This window comes from Mauremys reevesii, linkage group 1 (assembly GCF_016161935.1).
Source record: "Mauremys reevesii isolate NIE-2019 linkage group 1, ASM1616193v1, whole genome shotgun sequence".
Lineage (NCBI taxonomy): Eukaryota > Metazoa > Chordata > Testudines > Geoemydidae > Mauremys > Mauremys reevesii.
The window spans coordinates 238,927,400-238,946,877 of record NC_052623.1 but is presented as its reverse complement, the minus strand read 5'-3'; the positions used below and the strand labels follow the sequence as shown (position 1 = coordinate 238,946,877).

Sequence of the window (19,478 nt, the reverse complement as noted above, 5' to 3'; positions counted from 1 at the left end):
AAGCAGAGTGACACGGCCCCAGCCTGCTCCACTTTCCTTGCCCCGGCCCCAGCCGTGTCAGAGCTTTACCGCGTTGTACGCGAACCCGTGTTATATCGGGGTAGAGGTGTATTGCAATGGGTATAAGGAAAGTTCTTGAGTAAAACAGATCAAAACGTTTCTAGCAGCAATGGGGGAAGATTTTGCATTCTGGCATCACAGTGAGGAAATGATAGTTTATAAACTACCAACATAAATAAAACCTAGTGCTGTTTATCTGCCAGCTTTAAATATATCTATGCAGTGGTGGTGTAGCTGTATTGGTCCCAGGATTTTAGTGAGACAAGGTGGGAGAGGTAATATTTTTTTTTTATTGAACCAACTTCTCTTGGTTGGTGAGAGGGACAAGCTTACAGTGAGCTCTTCTTCCGGTCTGGGACATGTACTCAGTGTCACAAGATGGAAAAGATTGTTTAGCATAAGTAGCTGACACACATTTCAAGGGACCCTTCAAGGTGAAGTGGCCTGTCAGCACCTCTCCAAAGACATTTCCTCAGCCTGGCAGCTGTGTGTATAGGCAGCATGGTCTGGTGATTGGAATAAGAAAGTGGGGCAGGCACTTCGGGTTCTGCCGCTGTCCTTTGTAGTGATTGACTGTGGGCCTGCTTCTGCGGGGTACTGAGTGCTTGCAAGGTCCAGCACATTGCAGAGGATGCTCAGTACCTCACATGATCAGGCCCTACGTGGTCATGGGGAAGTTATTTGACATGTTCCGTGCCTCCGTTTCCCCACCTGTAAAATAGGGATAATACTTTCCTGCCTCACTGGGGGTATCTGCATCTTAATTTGTTAATGTCTGTGAAACGCTTTGAGCTGCATGGGTGAAAGGCACCTGACGTGCAAATATCCATGGTTCAATTTACGCCATGCTCTTGCTGGCCATCGACCTTCCTACTGACAGCTTCTCCTTGTCTTGCTCCAATCAGTATGTCTCAGGAGACTGTTTTTTCCCTATCCTCATATGTTCCCAACCAACATCCATTTCCCTGGCACATCCTCCCACAAGCTGTCAAATCCTTCTCCTTGCATGAGAGGGACTTGGAAAACCAGCTGCCCACCCCTCTTGCCCAACTACTGCTGTCTCCTCTTAGGAACAAAAGGAGCTTTGCATAATCCACTGCCCAGGACAGGAGTCTGGGGAAAGAATCCTGCTCCAATTGGCTGAGGGGGCGGGGGATGGGGGGGCACTAGATTCTAGTGTTCCCATAGTCAGTCTGCATGAAGGACCCTCTCCAGACCACATCCCTTGTTGCATCCTGTTCTGCTGCTGCTGTTCCTGACCGCACTCAAGTAGCTCAAATCAAGTAGCTAAGCATCTCACTGACCTAAATTGCATCCATAACTATTGGTAGCTATAAGAAGGGTGAAACTAAGTTCTAACTACCTATCCCATTATATATGGTCAAATATGTTGGGAGAATAATGCTGATTGTATGTGGGGGTGGAGGGGAGGGAATAACCCACAATACTCGTTTTCTCTGGTGGAGGAAAAAGAGAACACTCTCAGTTCCAGGGACTGAGGAGATGAAACAGAACAGTTCAGGTGGTGGTGATGGGTTTATTTTGTAATCTAATTGCGTCTGTTTGAAGTGTCTGGAAAATAACTTGCTGAGTGGAAATGGTGTTTTCAGGATTATTTAAAATTCACTGTTGGCCATTTGTATATCGGAAGCTTATGTGCTTATCAGTACATTTTAGAGTTAAAAAATAAAACAAACAAACAAACCTGGAGCTGCAGTTTTACTTGGCAACAGTACATCTCTATTGTAATGCCATTGAAACGAATGAGGGCCCTGTGTCAAGTCAGCAGAACTATGCCAGAGATGAATTTATCCCTGTATGTCTCCAAATAAGACACAAGGGAAATGAAGGATAAACTCTTCAGCAGTTGAGGAAGGAATGGAGTAAAATTAGAGTCAGCAAGATAAAACACTGTGGCCACATCCTCATATTAATTAAAGCATTTTCCTTTTGTAAAGTTGTTATAATGGGGCTTAATCCCATAGTCCTTTCTCAGAGAAAACTCTTGTTAATTCTGACTTTTGGACCCCAATAGATCAGGCATCAGTTAAAAGATTTTGAGAGACTCCTGGAATTTCCACAGGGGTTGCTTGCTGTTAGCTTCTCTGTTAACTCTGCAGGTTGTAACCTGCACCCTGCTTGTCATATGATTAGCAAGATCAATGAATTTAGTCAAAGTGGTACCAGCAAACTTGATGGAAGTAAAAAAAAAAACAAAAAAAACCAACATGACAAATAGTTTTCATCATTGTAATTTATACTACAGAGTAAGTCTTTTTTGCATAACTGGAAGAGATGGGAGATCTCTTGGATAACGCATTTGACATGACTAATTACCACCTTATTTTTACAACTGAGAGAGTTGGGGCATGAGATTTTTGTAGTCAACTTTACACTGGACTTTTGGGTGAAGATTTGGAAGATTAATTTCTGCATCTTTCACCCATTGTTCATTGGAGAATTATGCAGAAAAAATAACCAGCATAATTTTGGTATTGTTTTTGTAAAGTTGAGTTAAAACAACAAGTTATATGATTCTGTATTATAGCATAACGTAAATGACACAATTAGTGCAGAAGAGCACTTTAATTTTAGGGTTGACTCAGTCAGTGATTAATATAGAAATTAGTTATAGACTTACATTTTTTCCTAGCATAGGTCATGTCTAGTTTCACTTTTAAACTCTGAACAGTCAGTTACCCGAAGACATCATTTAAATGATTTGCAATTTTATTTTCATCCCTATTACACATATTTATACCAGACAGATCAGTTAATGTAGCACTTACCAGTATTCTTTTTTGACAGTATATAAGAAGTCGGTGTAGGTTAGTATGTTTTTGATGCAGTTTTCTGAGGTTAATGTCCATAACTCATATTATGAATTGAGGACCATTTCCTTTTCATATAGACAAAAAATAATCAAGATTGAGTAAAGGTTGAAAAATTCCATGTTGTGTCGTCTTGGTCAAATGGCTTTGCCACTCTGCCTCAGTTTCCTCATCTGTAAAATGGGGATAACAATACTTATATCACAAGGATATACGTGAGGCCTGATTAATGTTAGTGAAGTGCTTGGAGATGCTTTAGATGGAAAGTATTAAACGAATGCTGGGTATTACTAAACTCATTTCTTGATACCCCAGGCTGTGAGGTAGGCATTTTTGTCAAGGTCTCTATGTAGTGTGTGAAGGGGTATCTTGTGCTTTCCATGTTGAAAAACAGGGCACTGACGATGGAGTTCCAGCTTTTTATGCTGAATTAAACTGGCAATTTAATGTTACCTGTTTGTGTTTTTGTAATTTTAAATGCTTAATTACTGTAGCTTTCCCATAACTCATTGCAGTAAATTATGAATTTTGAAGTTGGAAACTTGCTGAACAAACTGGCCTCCTGAACATCAAAGAGAAGCCAAATCACAGAATGTGTAATTGAATTTTGAACATACAAACCATATTCGCTAGATATTGTTTGCAGTAGCAATCGGATGTGTTGTCTACATCCTACGATGCTGGCATGGGAGTTGAGTCACCTGTTTCTCCCCCACCATCCCCCCAACGTTTAAAATTTTGTAGTGATAAGTAGCAGAAGACAAAATACCAGTGGTTTTGGTCACAGGGCTTCATGCGTACATTAAGTTTAAGTCATGAGGAATGCGCTCTGAGCATTAGTTTCACTCTGAGCTTCGGGTTTGAAGGAATGCAGAAACCCAAAGTGAAATTCAGTTCAAACTCCAGCATTTCCGTCAGCCCAGATTCAGCTGAAAGACGAACAATCCTTATGCTAAGCTTGGGCTTGTAGTGAAACCCACTGGCAGGCAGGCTTTATGGGCGTTTGGCTTTTTGTTGTGCATACCTCTACTGAAGACACAAATGATGCTCCAAGACTAGAGGGTCAATATTTTACATATCATTACAATTACATGATCTTAAACTTCTGTCACAGCATTATTAAGAGATTCATTATATGGTCTCTCTGCTGGTTGGGCAGCAGGAGCTGAAAACATCTCTGGAAGTATGCTGACTTTTTGATATTTGGTAGGATTAGGTGCTGTGTATCAATATGGTGAGCATGTTGGATTTGTTCAAACAATAATCCTATTAACTTCAGTTCAAAACAGTGTTTGGCTTAATGCCCCGTTGTATGAAAATTATACTGCAGTAATAGATATTTATCATCCATGAACATGGAGTTGACTTATTTTTTTGCTGGGCTTCCCTGAAACAGGAAAATGAACATTTCTTCAGTTTTGCTCTTTGACTATTTAAGGCCTTAGTATAAATCCGTGCGTGCTGCCTCAACCTTGGTGCATAGTCATCACTGATGAAAACTACTGTATGACAGCTGGGTGGCATAAATAATAAATATAATAATAATTATTATGTATTATTACTGTGGTGATTGCTTTAGAAATATATATACAGGTATTCCTTTCCCTTGATTTAAAAAGAAAGCCCCTTAAAAATACCTGGTGGTTTAATGCAAGACTAAATCACAAAATAAACTAAATATGAAGAGTAAAAACAGAGAGAAGGGGAAAAAGGTTCCAAAACTCTTCTCCACAGCTTTCAATATAGATCAAGATAAAAAAGTAGCAGTGGTAGTAGGGCTGTTAGGGAAGCATCTGTCAATCAAAGCATTTCAATTCGGGGGCTGCTTTACATTGTTTATATATGAAATACAGTATATACTGGGGATGTGGTTATTGTTGAGGAGCAGGGGCGGCTCTAGACATTTCGCCGCCCCAAGCACGGCGGCATGCTGCGGGGGGCTCTCTGCCGGTCGCCGGTCCCGCGGCTCCGGTGGACCTCGCACAGGTGTGCCTGCGGAGGGTCCGCTGGCATGCCTGTGGGAGGTCCACCGGGGCTGCGGGACCAGTGGACCCTCCGCAAGCATGCCACCGAAGGCTGTCTGCCTGCCATCCTCGCGGCGACCGGCAGAGCGCCCCCCGCGGCATGCCGCCCCAAGCATGCACTTGGCGTGCTGGGGCCTGGAGCCGCCCCTGTTGAGGAGGTTAAAAACTGAGGGCCAAATCCTGGCAAAAAGGTCATCTATGACGTGAATCTCACAGAAGCTGTGTAACCCCCTGGGATCTTGATGAGGAAGAACATCTATGGGACAGCCCCTTAACTACATCATCCTCATCACCCAGTTGCTGTAAGTAAAGGCAGGTTCTTGGGAGGAAAAAGCTCCTCCTCCATATCCTAGCAGAGGGCGGAGGTGTTAGTCTGGAGGGATGCGATGGAATGGGCTGTATGGTCTAAAGACTTGTCCTGGGTGGTATCTCTGCAATGGAGCTGCTGCCAAGCAGTAGAGATGAGGTGTTCTTCAGCCTGATGGGCCCCCATCTCCCTGAAAACAGGAGTGTTATCAAAGGCAAAAAGCCCCAGAGGACACCCCATGCACCCCAAACATGCCCACATTTAAAAAAAAAAAAGAGAGAGAGAGAGAGAGAAAAGAAGTCAATTATTCCTTTCCCAAGGTCCCACCATGGGGGGGAAAAGCTCTTGTAATGCACCTTACATCTCACGGCACTTTACAAAGGAGGTCAGAATCATTATCCTCATTTTACAGATGAGGGAACTGAGGCACAGAGGGGAAGCATGGAGCTGCTCAGGGATAGGGAAGCTTATTTGCATAAGTTCCTGCTGCCAAAATAACTCCATGACATCTATCCACAGAGCAGATATTTCTTGCCCACCTTTCCAATGCAGCAGCCTGAACTGCACCCTCAGTGTGGGTGATCAGCCAGTTCACCAGGCTGTATGTTGCTTGCCACATGTAAACCCAGCGTGATAATTTAGCCCATAAATTCAATACGGCCAGGATTCTTCATAGTTTGTCTATCAGTTAAGTTTGTAAAGTGCTTTGGGTCCGGGCTGAAGGAGGCTGTATAAATGTAAGTTTTTAAAGTACATTTTTCTTTCTGTGGCTAATGGAATTTGCCAGACTATTTTTCAGAGATTCAGGTGGAGTGTCAGCACAGCATCTTTAATAATCCACTTGGACAATAATGAATGGGTGGGCGGGAGAAGTAAGTGGAACTGTCTTATGAGCCATTTGAAAGACTTAATTTCATCCCTCTATTCCAGGGTTGGGCAAACTTTTTGGGCCGAGGGCCACATCTGGGTGGGGAAATTGTATGCAGGGCTCGGGCAGGAGGTTGGGGTGCGGAAGGGAGTGCGGGGTGTGGGATGCGGTGTGCAGGAAGGGGCACAGGGCAAGGGATTGGGGCAGAGGAGGCGGTGCGGGGTGTATGAGGGGGCTCAGGGCAGGGGTGCAGGAGGGCTGCAGACTGTGGGAGGGGGCTCAGGGCAGGGGTGCAGGAGGGCTGCAGACTGTGGGAGGGGGCTCAGGGCAGGGAATTGAGGTGCGCAGGGTGCAGCAGGGAGCTCAGGGCAGGGGGTTGGGGTGCAGGAGGGGTGCGAGGTGCAGGCAGGGGGCTTAGGGCAGGGAGTTGGGGGGCGGGGTGCAGGCGGGGAGCTCAGGGCAGGGAGTTGGGGGGCGGGGTGCAGGTGGGGTTTGGGCTCCGGCACGGTGCCGCTTACCTAAAGTGGCTCCAGGGTGGCAGCGGCGCGCACCGGGGCCAGGGTAGGCTCCCTGCCTGCAGGCCCTGGCCCTATGCTGCGCCGCTTCAGGAGGCACTGCGGCCCCTGGGGAAGCGGGGGCGGAGAGCTCTGTGTGCACTGCCCTTGCTGTGCCTCTCCAGGTACCTCCCCCGAAGCTCCCATTGGCTGCAGTTCCCTGTTCCCGGCTGATGGGAGCTGCGGGGGCAGGTGCCTGGAGGCGGGGGCAGGTGCCTGGAGGCAAGGGCAACTCACAGAGCCCTCTGCCCGCCCCCCCGCCCAGGGGCTGTAGGGAAGTGGTGCCGGCCGCTTCTGAGAGCAGTGCGGGGCCCACGGCGCGACGGGAGGCAATCCCATGGGCCAGATCTGGCCCGCAGGCCGTAGTTTGCCCACACCTGCTCTATTATGTAGTGGAAGGAAGTCAAATAACTTTTTATATTTTAAAGAATTTACCTTTCTTTAAAAAAATATCTTGCATCAGGAATAAAAGTAAATAGGTCACTCTAGCCTGATTAATTGGTAATGAACAGATCTAAAACAGACCACTGCATTCCAGTCTTCCAGATAACATACTCCCAAAAATGCCTTTGAAGGAGAGCTTACCACAGGTACAAAGAAGAAATTGAATCAGTCTGTGCTTCACAATCTGGTACAAAACAGTTAAACTGCTGCCAGCACACACTCCTAAATCAGTCTTTCAGATCCTCACTCATTGGATTGTAATTCCAGTGCCATTTTTAGCTTTTCCTTTGTCCAGCAGCTAGTGCTGTCTCCATAGTCTGCAAAAGAAATGAGTGGTCATAGCATTAAAACCCTCAGTTTGGCAAGGTGAAGTAGAATTACAGACATGTTAAGATGTATTGGTTTGAGTTAGTTCCCTGTTTTCTCCCTGGTTAATGGGGTTAAGGGCTGGAAAGGACACCAGGTTTGAAATCTTGCACATCGGTTCAGTTTTCTGAGTATTGTATAGTCATGTTTGTGTTGTATTACTGTCTCTGCCTATTACACTAAAAGGGATACATTAGAACTATGTATTGTATCTTTCTCTGTGTTAGGTCAAAAACTATCATTAATTTTTCCACAAATTTTATGGCGGCCTTACCTTACCATTTTTTTTTAACTGAGAAACACAGGATCAGAAATTCTTTAGTGAATTCTAGCAGTTCACCCCAAGAAGTAATTTTCTTCTGTGGAGATTTGCTTCTATATTTTGTCTGCAAATCTCCTTAAATTGCAAGCATCAGTTCTAAAACTCAGCCAACTAGCTACTGAGAGAGAGAGTTGTAGAATCTTGATGATTAATATATAACCTTTCTAACATGTATAGAGAGCCTAGCACCGTAATATGTAATAATAAGCCTAGATAAATCATATAATCGAGATATTTGGCTAGCGTGCCCTTTCGATGGCATTTTGTATTGTAACAATGTGTTTACCTTGCACTGTGCAGATGCATTTGTTCCCTAGTTTCCATCACTGAGGAGTAATTTTAGCCCTCCAGCTGAGCCAAAAAACTCTACCCTTTCCAAGGTAACCCAAGTCCAAATACAAGTTCCAGTCTTCACACAGTCTCCCTGGCTCAGAACCATTGCTTGAGGGTTTGTCCATCTTCTCCTCTCTTCTGGAAACAACAGCAACACTCCCTGCTGGTCCCTTACAGTCAAAGGGCAGGTCTATACTTACCTGCCGGGTCGACGCGTAGCGTTCGACTTCTCGGAGTTCGAACTATCGTGTCTAATCTAGACGCGATAGTTCAAACTCTGAATGCGCTCCTGTCGACTCCAGAACTCCACCACCGCGAACGGCGGTGGCGGAGTCGACGGGGGAGCCGCAGACTTCGATCCCGTGGCGTATGGACAGGTGAGTAGTTCGAACTAAGGTAGTTCGAGTTCAGCTACGCTATTCGCATAGCTGAAATTGCGTACCTTAGTTCGACCCCCCCAACCCCCCCAGTGCAGACCAGGCCAAAGTGAGTTCACACCCTTCCTCCTTAAGAGCAACCTTTGGGGCCCTCAACAAAATGAAGCAGGTGTCAGGTCTAACCACCATCTTTCTCCCTCCCCAAGGCCACTGCCCTTCCATAAGTATTGTCTCCTCAGGGTACATTAGGTGGACGGTGATCCAGAGCTATTTTCCCAGGCTCTTTCACTAGTATCTTAAAAAGCTTCCCCCTAAGCTCTTTTCCAGGCTCTCTGACTGATGGGACAGCCCTTTTCCTGGTCTCTTTGCCATTAGACTCAGCAGGTCTTGCTGCATCTCCCAGAATTCCCTGTTCTTGGTGGAAACCAGGGGCACAGCACAGTGCAGGACCTGCTACCTGCCTCCCTATTACATATATTAAAACATTTAAAATCAGTTAATTACTTCTGTGTTGTGACTTCTGAGGAAATGGCAATCTTGAAAATGAGGTGTATTGAAAACGGTGTTAAAATTGTGAATTGTCCTTTTAAATTCTCTGGGTTTTCTGGGTCCTGATTGCAGGAAGAGGGATTTGTAGGGCAGAGTCAGTTCTGCATGTCCTAAAGCAAGTGGGGTGATTTCTGCCCCTCTGTTTTAGGGATCAGCCTGCTTTGTCTCTCTGTTTTGGGTTCTTGTGTATTATCATTGTGAATTACAAGACAAAGAATAGCATTACATTTCAGCCTTCCAGCAAGAATATCATATGTTTTTATCTTGCCTCTCTGTATGATGTGAAACACAGCAGAAAACAGGGGGATAGTTATTTCAATCATTAACAAAATTGCATCTTTACTTACTCTTTTATGAAATGTGCCCTATTTATCCATAAATTGGGTCACTCCTTGGATTTTTAAAACTATAAACCTCATGCGGTGTTGAGGAAGCTGCATGCGTCAGGTGATCAGCTATCTCCTTTGCTGGTGTGGGAGCAATGAGGCTTCGCTGGTAGCAGGTGCTCGAATGGCACTCTTTCGGTGGTAGTGATGGTTGTGTATTTCAATGGCTAACTAAGGGCCAGTATTGAAAACCTTGAGCTCTTTCTGTAGGAAAAATTTTGAGGTAAGATGCCAGCCAGCCATGTGGAGATGTATTAAATTCTTTTGTTTGGGGGCTTCACTCTAAAAACAGGCCCCTTATATGCTTGTAAGGTGATGACGGGAGGCTCCGGGATGCACTTCTGAGACCACTAGTCCTGGGTTTAGGGATTCTGAGGAATATGTCCTGGGTTTAGGGATTCTGAGGAATATGTATAGGTTTATTAGTAAAAATTAAAGTTAAAAAAAAACTATTTTGAAGATAACATGGGCACACAAATTGTGTGAAACAAAATTCAAATGCTCTTATTCATCTTTGTGGTATCAGCTCACTATGTAGTGAAAATTTCTTTTATGTGAAATGTATTTTAAAATTTTTTCCTTCTCTCTAAAGCAGTGAGTGACCATACTGGTGGCCAGAAGTGTAGGCTTTGTGTGCTCAACCCCGCGTCTGTTGAAGAGGAAATAACTGAAGCCTCTTGCTTTCTGACATACCAGAGTAACAAAGAACATCTTTGATTTACAGAAATAGCCCTTTGAAAGAAACTCAAAAATAACTATGGTGTTTTTAAACAGATGTTAAGGGCACTCCACTGATGGAAGAACAAATTAAGCAAAGCTCCATGTTCAGAGTAGAAGTGGGTGAATGCAGCTGTTCTTATTAAAATGAAAGCTTCACCCCGAGAGCACATTCTATTATTCTTTTCCTTAAGACAGATCTCCATAAAGTCCACCACAGATGAGAAGAACAGATTGGCCTTGATGCAGTTAGCACGAGTGAATAAAGCACATATTCATGATCCCCCGCCACCTCACACGCTGGGGAAGATTTTTCTTTCCAGCCTACTTCTTCCTCTCCTCAGACTCTTACTCCCAGCCTCCCCAGGATCAACTGCTGTCTACCTCCTATTGCTGAGTCTTTGGTCTTCCTGCCAAAAGAGTAGGCTAGCACATTTCAGCCGGCAGTGAGCTGCTGGCCCCGTTCAGCAGCATGCAACGTCACTGCCTCCTGTGCTGCCCTCCGACTTGCTCCTGTGCCTGGGCCCCCTCAATGTGAAGTCACATCCCTACTACAGATCCTGCCAATTAGTGAGGCGTGAGCATCTTACCATCAGTTTAATACGTTGGATAAAGACAGCAGAGACAAGGAGATCTTTTTCCTTATTACGTGTTTTCCATTTGAGCCCTTTGCATTCAACTAAACACACTCAAAATAACACTGTCAAATAACTTTTTCCCTAGCTATCTCCTGTTGTGTGTGTGAAGTTCTGCAGTATCCTTTTTAGAAACCTCAAATATTTTTTTCCGCTTACCAGATTTTGTCCCTTTTCCATCTGGCAAATGATTTTTTTCCTAACACTGTGGAATAGAGCTCAAATTAACATAGTTATTCTAGTTCAAAAGCTTGAGGCCCCATTCCTGCAAAGTTATCTGCTTGATCATCCCCTTGTGCCCATGTGAATTCCTGCTGCCTTGAGAACAAGTGTGCACGTGTGTGACCGTTTTTTGCAGGATCAGGGCCTGAATCTGTATCTGTCACCTTATCTTGACACAATGTCTTTGTTCCCTGGCGTTATGACAGAGGTTAGCAGCCCTGGCAGCTCCAGGAACTGTTTATTGGATGCTGCAGCACTCACCAGTGCAAAGCTGGATCTACAGAGCAATTTAATCTGTGCTTTTTTTTCTTAAGTTCACTTATGGGGTGGTAGATTCATTAGTTGATGATTTCCCAGTGCTTTGACTATGTCCATAAAGTACTTGTGTCTTACGTTAAAAATACAATTGACCTCTGTGACACCATGTTCTTGCCTTTAGGAATCAAAGAAGTTAGATTGAGAAAAGCCACTTAGATCATCTAGTCCAACCCCCTGCCAATGTAGATTTGTTTCCTATGTTTGTTTCCTAGTCTTTTTGTCCATTCTAGTTTTAAAATAATTTTGGAGCCAATAAGCTTTCCCCACTACTTTCAGGAGAACTATTCCATAGCCTAATACATCTAGGGTGACCAGATTCCCCAATTTCATAGGGACAGTCCCGATTGTTGGGTCTTTTTCTTATATAGGCTCCTATTACCACCCTCCCACCCCCCTCATCCTGATTTTTCACATTTGCTGTCTGGTCATCCTAAATACATCTCATTGGCAGTTTCCCCTGATATTCAGTTTAAATTTTCCTTCCCTAAATTTCTTGCAATATTCCTAGTTATATCTCCATGTACCACACACTAGATTTCCTTCATTCCTTTGTGTTTTTACACTTTTGAATATTGGTAGACTGTCATCTCATGTTACCTCAGCCACCGCTTAGTCAAGCTGCATGTATTTAATCCTCTTCATTTTCTTTCCTATGTTGATCCCTCCAGTCTTCTCATCATTTTTTCTTGTAAGATTGAGTTCAGAGCTGAATACAGTATATCAGGAGTGGCCAAACTTACTGACTCTCCGAGCCACGTACAATAATCTTCAGAAGTTCAAGAGCCACAAGACACACACATCGGCCCTGCGGCGTAGCACCTGCTGGGGTGTGGGGCTTCTGCCCCTCATACCTCCAATGGGGCTAAGTCCCTTAGGTTCCCCTCCCTGCAGTGCAGAAGCCCCTAGTCCCATCACCTCACTGCAGGGGAGAAGCCTGAGCTCCTCTTCTCCCCGGCCCCCTGGTCCAGTCTGGTAGGTGGAGAATGGGGAGGTCAGTGGCGGCGTCTTTTAACTTTAAAAGAGCCGCATGTGGCTTACGAGCCAGTTTGGCCCCGCTTGCAATATATCTAGATGTGGTTGCAGCAGAGCCACATAGAGACAGGCTATTTATTACCACCCTGCTGCTCAGTGGTGTGTGTAATCTTTTAACATACACGGCCCAAAGTACACTTACCTATTATACCTCAATGCAAAGTCATGTCTAATTTACTGTTTCTTACATTATCCTCTTGTGGGGGTGTAACAAAGCAGCCTTTGGCGGGACACTACTGAGAGTATCAATTCAGGACAAATTGCTTGGAGCAGGGCAGTGACAGCCCAAGGCTGGGGTTCCTTCACTACCAAGGCAAACCAAACCAGCCAAACAGAGAGGACTTCGGTTTTACCCCACTGGCTAACCAGAAGTCACACAAGCAATTCCCTCAGACACTCCAGTTTCCCAGTATCACCACCAACACCACTCCTTATGGGGATGAATGGTTATGAAAACCAATACCCTAGTAAAAGAAAAAAGATTCTACTGATCCCAAAGGTCCAAGCCCCATACCCAGGTCAATATACCAGTCAGATCTTACCCACAAATCACGCTGTTGCCAATCCTTTAGAAACTAAAAATCTAAAGGTTTATTCATAAAAAGAAATCTAGATGAGAGTTAAAATTGGTTAAATGTAATCAAATACATATAACAATTGCAAAGTTCTTAGTTCAGGCTTGATGGGATTACTACTGATTTAAACCAATTAAGTCTCTAGAGTACAAACATCCCAGCTCGGCTGGGTCGTTCAGTCCTTTGTTCAGAGCTTCAGTTTCAAGCATAGTTCCTCCAGAGGTCAGAAGCAGGATTGAAGACAAAATGGAGGGGTTTCCAGGGCCTTTTATATCCTCTGCCATATGGAAGAAAACCCTTTTGTTCTTACTGTGGGAAAATCACAGCTGCAAAATGAAGTTTGGAGTCACATGGGCAAGTCACATGTCCATGCATGACTCAGTTTGCAGGTGGCAGCCATTGCTCAAATGCTATCTTACATGTTCCCAGGAAGGCTCCTCAGATGTGGATTGGAGTCTCCCAAGGTCCACTGTCAGTTAAGTGTTTCTTGATTGGACACTTTCTCAGAATAGCCCTTTCTCAAGAAGCTGATCAAATGCTTCACTGATGCTAGTTATAATCAAACACATTGAGATACAAGTACATAGCCAATATTCATAACTTCAAATACAAAAATGATACACATACAGACAGCATAACCAGCAAATTGCAACCTTTTCGTGTACAAGGGAGGTCAAGTAAGGTGTCTAAGATTTGGTGCAAATATAAGTTAAAACAATGATCTATACGTTCATAGTTCATGTCGATAACATCACAGTGGGTTCATATACATTTGTTTTATTCAACTAGATTCTTGTTTTCATGTTTGAAAGAATGTAAAGTCTCAAAGAGAAATGTACTGAGCCCATCCAATTTCAATGGCTTCATGGTAGAATCTGTGAGGAGACGTAATGCTGTTTCGCGTAGAAAGTCCATCTGATGCTCAAGGGACTATGCTGCCGGCATTCTCACTTTCTGACCTGTGTGTCCCCAACTCCGTGGTGTGCTCTCTCTAGACCCCCTAAGATTAGAGGCAAGCCTTTTGCAAAGCACTTTGTCCTCTCCACCTCACTGCTGTGTGCTTTTGATCATCTTGGCCAGTGGAGAGATGTATCAGGCCCATGGCGTAAAAAGAAATATTAGGAACTAATTTTATTAAGAATTATTAGGAATAAATACAACTCCTCATTTCCAATCTGCATTTCTTGCATTCTCTACTCTTATTCTTGAGTCTGTCTTTAATGTTCACTTACATATGACACCCAGTGTTTCTTCTTATCCAGTAACATTTCTGATGGTTGTTTATGCTTAATATGTTACCTCAAACTTTGTGCTGATTAATAACTCAAGACTTGTTGTTGTTTGCATTTTAGTGTCAAAAGCTTATATGGATCAACTCGTTAATCAGCTGGATAGTCTGAAGAGTATCAGTAAAGATCAGCATTAAGTCTCCTTTTCCAGTGTGAGTAATCCCCCATCCTACTGAATCATCCTCATTATTGGCATCTTTAATGGCCATAGTCATCCTTGTTGCTTGTACATTATCCCCTCAAGGTGCTATTGAATGTTTCCAAAGTTAGGGGAAGTTTTACTGTATAAAATCCCTTTAATGAATTGTAAATTGATATCTTCCTTAGTAGTAATGTTGCCTCCTTTGATTTGCAATATCTTTTTATGTTGATATCGCTTAAGGGCCCTAATCCTCTAATTTATGCAAGTAAATCTTCCATTCAGGTCAGTGACAGTTCCCCCCCCCCACTTTGAGGCAGTAGGACTGGGACCTTAATATGCAGACTGCTGTTATATCACTGTACTGTATATCATGTGGAAGACTTCCACATACATCCCCACAAAAATTTTCTCTAAAATAATCACCAGAACTATTTTTCTGGTAGAACCCCGGTTGGAAGACCATTTTATTAAGCAATACAATATTTGGCGTTTTTTCCCCCGTAGTTTCAAGATATATAAGTTTACATGTATCTGAATTTGACCACTTTTAGGCTAGACTCTCTGAATTTATCTAAATAACTGAGTACATGTCAGAGTTTGGTAGTCTTGATTTATCTACATTTTAAGGTACTGTATGCTGGATAGGACTTCATGTTTCTGAAACTAAAAGCAGCAAAGAGTCTTGTGGCACCTTATAGACTAACAGATGTTTTGGAGCATGAGCTTTCGTGGGTGAATACCCACTTCGTCGGATGCATATACCTGCCCCTGGAAATTTCCATTCCATGCATCCGACGAAGTGGGTATTCATCCATGAAAGCTCATGCTCCAAAAACGTCTGTTAGTCTATAAGGTGCCACAAGACTCTTTGCTGCTTTTACAGATCCAGACTAAGACGGCTACCCCTCTGATACTTCGTTCTGTCTGTTGTTATTACTTGAAACCACTTAAATCCTACTTTTTATACTTAATAAAATCACTTTTGTTTTTTAATAAACCCAGAGTGAGTGATTAATACCTGGGGGACCAAACAGCTGTGTATATCTCTCTTTGTGTTACAGAGGGCGGACAATTTATGAGTTTACCCTGTATAAGCTTTATACAGAGTAAAATGGATTTATTTGGGGTTTGGATCCCATTCGGAACTGGGTGTCTGGGTGCTGGAGACAAATAACCTGCTAAGCTGTTTTCAGTTAAGTCTGCAGCTTTGGGGGCATGGACCAGACCCTGGGTCTGTGTTGCAGCAGGCTAGCATGTCTGGCTCAACAAGGCAGGGTTCTGGAGTCCCAAGCTGGCAGGGAAAATGGGCTCAGAGGTAATTTCAGCACACCAGGTGACAGTCCCAAGGGCGTCTGTATGACCGAACCCATCACAGCACGCATATGACAAAGAAGCCAAGGATATACCTGCCCCTGGAAATTTCCACTGCATGCATCCGACGAAGTGGGTATTCACCCACGAAAGCTCATGCTCCAAAACGTCTGTTAGTCTATAAGGTGCCACAAGACTCTTTGCTGCTTAGACAGAACAAAGTAAGTCACTAAGCAAAATAAAGCAAAAACATACAAGTCTCAGCCTAATACATTAAGAAACTGATTACAGGTAATATCTCACCCTCAAAGATGTTCCAATAAGCTTCTTTTGCAGACTAGACTCCTTCCTAGTGTGGGCCCAATCCTTTCCCCTGGTACAGTCCTTGTTAGTTCCAGCAGACATCTCCGGTGGAAAGCAGGGGTTTTCTCATGGCTGGAAGCCCTTTGTTCTGTTCCACCCCCTTTTATAGTTTTGGCAGAAGGCGGGAATCTTTTGTCTCTCTGGGTCCCCACCCCTTCTTCTAAATAGAAAAGTACCAGATTTAAGATGGATTCCAGTATCAGGTGACATGATCATATGTCCTGTGAGATCCCATTCTTCATTACCCACGGAATGGCGCACGCGTACCCAGGAAGGCTTGCAGGTAAATAAACCATCTACAACCAGTTGTCCTAGTCAATGGGAGCCATCAAGATTCTAAACCACCATTAATGGCCCACACTTTGCATAGTTACAATAGGACCTCAGAGTTATACTTCATATTTCTAGCTTCAGATGCAAGAATGATACATGCATACAAATAGGATGAACACACTCATTAGATTATAAGCTTTGTAATGATACGTTACAAGAGACCTTTTGCATAAAGAATATTCCAGTTACATCATATTCATATTCATATTTTCATAAAGCATATGGAGTTCAACGTTACACAGTATATATGTTACAACACAAAAAAATTAAGATTGCCAATACACATCAGTAGCCTCAGTGAGTATTTTCTTTTTAGAAAACTATATACATCTACATATATACACAAAAATTGTATGTCGATGTAGATACAGATAGATAGTACAGAAGTAGAAAAACCTTTTTACAGGAAACATGATGAGCAAACAAAACATACCATCCGAGCAACAGGATGGTATTAAATGCCATTGAGGGTGCTAATCAAAGAGGATCATAGTTTTGTTTTGATTCACCTCTAGATGCAGTGAGATATAAGGCCACATAAACACGTCTTCATTTTTTAAAATTAATTCTTTGTCTTACCCGGACAAACCCTGACAGAGACATTGTGTTGTTAATAGTATGAATGAACTTAACCTCAAATTTGAAGGAATGAGGAAGAAGCAGAGATAAAGCCCTAACAATATTTGAAAGCATTGAACTCTTGCTGTCAATTCCATTCAAGCACGGAGGCAAAATTCCAGCACATCTGCGTAAAGAAAACTCTTCGTTATACGGAATTGATATGTGCAAATGGAGCATAGTAAACTCATTGAGACTGGTAGTGTGGGCCTGATCTAAACATTCATTAAAGTGGATTGTTCCATTCTTTTCTTACTGATGGTGGGGGTGGGGGTGGGGGTGACAGAATTTAAAGGGTGGGGTTATTGGAGCATCATTTCCCCCCCCACCCCTTTAACAAATGCTGTTGTTTGTAGAAGATTGTATGTTACTGGACTTCATAATGTAAAAATGTCTCACTTGTGGTTCAGGCCTTAGAAATGCTCTGTTTTGCATTCTGTTCACCCAAAACACTGACAGGGAGAAAGTACATAAATATTTAGCACACTGCCCTGTTTATCTAGCATCAGACCTCTCTGTTGCATCCAGTGAATAGTTTTTTCTTTTCCTCTCCAGTTATTTATTAAATTGGCCCCTCCAATGTTGGCAATCACTTCATATTCAGAAATTATGAATTCATCATCCCCAGAGCTTTTAAATATGATTTCCATTTCTTTGAGATGTTGTTTTTCTGTCTCCGAGATTTGAGATACTTTTTCATGTTTTATTTAGACAAGCTTATTCTGCCAGCAGAAGGCCAATTGAGTGATATTTTTCTTTTCTTGGATGCATAATCCTATAAAGTTTATGTGGCTGGAATAATCTTTCTGAGCTGGCAAAAGATTATGCAATCTGTGTTAAAATGTCCCACTTTCTGAGTATCTCATTTAATTAGAAATACAGTTGTATGTTTTGTGTTTTCCTGTAAGTACCTTGAGGGAGAAAATGCATCATTTCATCGTCTAATAATACTACTTGGCACGTAGGTGGTACTTTGGCTCTTCAAAGAGCCATACGAGCATTCATTAAGTAATCGTTACGGCAAAATGGTGTTAGTAATTATTGTTTTCCCCATCTTACAGGTGGGAAACTGAACCAGGGTGGTTATGTGACTTGCCCTAGGCCACGACATGGAGGGCAGGGCAGTCATTTTTCACAGTGAAATTAGAACTCTAGAGGGACTGGCTCCCAGTTCTATGCTAAGACAGTACCACACCCTTTGCAAACTTTCTCTGCTAATGAACACTTTATTTAAAGAAAGGTAAGATTCATTTACATCAATAGTAAAAGAGGAGAGAGAAATATTCAGTCAGATACTTTGGGAGGATGTCTATCTTTTTTTTAAATTTTAGATGATCTAGCCTAGCTTTGTTAACCATTATTAATTATTTACTTGTATAATGACAAGTTTTGCAAGTTATGAAGAAATGGTCCTTGCTCCAAGGTCCCAAACTTACAATTGGATTTGTGTGGGCAGAGCCTTATTGACTGCATGAATCTGCTTGTTTGGATCTGATTACAGTAATCAGGGCTAAGTAGACAACCTACGAATGAGGGATGGGGCTTGAGATGTGACTAAAAGAAGAATGATCAAACAGAGTGACCTGACCAAGTGGTGAAATAATGTCTTGTTTCATGATTGATCTTGATTTATTATGTATGTGTCAGGGTGATTTTGATTTAAATCAAATCGATTTAAATCATGATTTAAATCACTAGTCAGGCAGTCTCGATTTAATCATGGATTTCTACATAAAAGTGCATTCTTGTTGGTTGTTATAACCATAATACATATTCTTCACAACTCAGGGATAGATTAGGTTTCATTTTTAGAAGGTACACACTATACATTTTTAAGTGATTTATTTTGAAAACTTTTCAGATTAGTTGTACAGCGATATCAGAAAATGAATGATTGTTTGCTTCAATTACATTTGGTAAATGAAATAACCAGATAGTTAACCTCCCAATGACTTCATAAATATCTCCAGTTCAACAGGTTAATCATTAATATTTGGAGGATTTTCTTGCCATGCTGTATTAGAAGGAGAACATCACCAGACAGACGTTGAAATTGTCTTATTTAACTAAAACAGCAACGTTATGTATTTTGGATTTTTTTCCTTCAGCAGCAAACATATAATATTTTAACAAAACAAGCATATGAATTTTTGAATTTAGTTAAACATTCAAGTTTTTTAAAATCAGGTTTGTTTTTGTTAAAATTGTTTTTAACTAAAATAGTTAAATGAAATATTTTTTAACAAAAATTTAAATCGACTGTGTCAGCCAGGTCAACATGAGAAACTTAAAATATTGGCTTCTGCAGCTAACTCAGTCATCTTCATCTTCATTTTCCTGTTTGTTCATAATCTGGAAAAGAAAAACAAGCTTTTCTGCTTTTTCAGGTCCCAAACGATTTCTCAATTTGGAATGAATTAGTCCAAAGGAAGAAAATATTCTTTTTACACCGGCAGAAGAAGCTACTGCTGTTAAAAGTGAGATTATCACTTCAATAGTTTC

At 42.4% G+C, this 19,478-nt stretch overlaps 1 protein-coding gene across 12 annotated transcripts in view; it reads left to right on the top strand.

Annotated features, from left to right (window-relative positions):
• Window positions 1-19,478, top strand: part of PPFIBP1 (PPFIA binding protein 1) — a 169,087-nt gene that overhangs the window by 33,044 nt on the left and 116,565 nt on the right. For 9 of the 12 annotated variants that reach the window (XM_039482853.1, XM_039482935.1, XM_039482925.1 and 6 more), the window contains exon 2: window positions 14,273-14,361. The exons of 1 other annotated variant lie outside the window; for it this stretch is intronic. The gene's annotated coding sequence lies outside the window, so the exon portion shown is untranslated. Of the gene's footprint in view, window positions 1-14,272; window positions 14,362-18,037; window positions 18,217-19,478 lie in introns of all 12 variants that reach the window. 2 more of the 12 variants (XM_039482892.1, XM_039482903.1) reach the window with 1 other exon arrangement.